This window comes from Myotis myotis, unplaced genomic scaffold, assembly GCF_014108235.1.
Source record: "Myotis myotis isolate mMyoMyo1 unplaced genomic scaffold, mMyoMyo1.p scaffold_m19_p_15, whole genome shotgun sequence".
In the NCBI taxonomy this organism is placed as follows: Eukaryota; Metazoa; Chordata; class Mammalia; order Chiroptera; family Vespertilionidae; genus Myotis; species Myotis myotis.
The window spans coordinates 30,013,574-30,014,739 of record NW_023416319.1 but is presented as its reverse complement, the minus strand read 5'-3'; the positions used below and the strand labels follow the sequence as shown (position 1 = coordinate 30,014,739).

The 1,166-nt window shown below is 36.8% G+C and overlaps 1 non-coding gene across 1 annotated transcript; it reads right to left on the bottom strand.

The window, feature by feature from the left end:
• Nucleotides 1-511: 511 nt before the first annotated feature.
• On the bottom strand, nucleotides 512-639 carry LOC118670372. The gene has a single exon (XR_004972282.1). It is a non-coding gene; the product is annotated as a small nucleolar RNA SNORA51 (small nucleolar RNA).
• Nucleotides 640-1,166: the final 527 nt, after the last annotated feature.

The window sequence follows — 1,166 nt, the reverse complement described above, 5'->3', positions numbered from 1 at the left end:
TCTAATTTGATCCTTTGTAACCTTAATAGCAAAATCAAATAAAATAATGGAGCGAGGGATGACTATAATATCACAGAGTATCAAGGTCATAACTTGAAACTGTTAATAGAATCAATCAATCCATTAAGAAAGGCTTCTCTAATCTGAAGGCAGTCACGCATGTCTGAGGTAAGTTGTCTATGTCTCAAGTAGCACTATCAACAGAACTCTCTTCATTGATGGAAGTGTTCTATAACTGCATTGTGAAACACTATAGCTGCTAGCCACATGTGACTAATAAGCTCTTAAAGTGTGTCTGATATGACCACAGAAACTAATTTTTAAGTTTATTTCATAGCTAATTTAAATAGCAACAACCAGTACGGACCACAGTTTTAGAGAGCAGATACTTTGAGTATGTACTTTCATCTGGTAATCCAACCAAAAGTAGAGACCCGTATAAGAAACTGTATTTGGTAAGCAATTCAAGAAATATATTAATGGAATAAGAGAAGGATTCTTTCTTTTTTTTTCATAGCCCCACAATCACAATATAGACCAGGCAAAGGACCCAGGTTGGGGTGTATATGCGGTAGGTTTACTCCCCCTCTTTCGGTACAATCAATGTGAAAACACAGCCTTGGTAAGCACCAGGGTGCTAGGAAGGATTATTTATGTCGCTGCTGTGAGGTGCAAACAGATAGATTATACGCAAATAGATTGTGTATACAAATAGATTATACACTAACATGTTTATACAAAAGAATATATTATTGAGGGATACCAATGCTACATCTTGCCTGCTGATTCTTTGGCACTGGATTCTAGAAACTTTTTCACAACTGCTTCCAAAGGCAGGGTGCTTCTGCTCACCTTCACCAGAACAGATTTGACACGTGTTGTATTGTTGTCTCCTGTGAATATGCCACATTTGTGAAACCATGTTGCCTGCCAGACTTGTAGCCATAAGAAAATCTAGGGTGTTGAGTTTCTACATTTTATTGGGACATACAGAATCATAGGTAAATTTACAAGGGAGCTAAGTTCTCCTCAAATCACTAATGTTTACAAACATCAGAATGAGTAAAACTTCATCTCAGTATCAGTCATCATATCCTGAGAAACATTCCTGCAGAATGCCCCTTTTATGTAACCAAAGTTCAATTATATGTGCTTGGTAAAAAGTA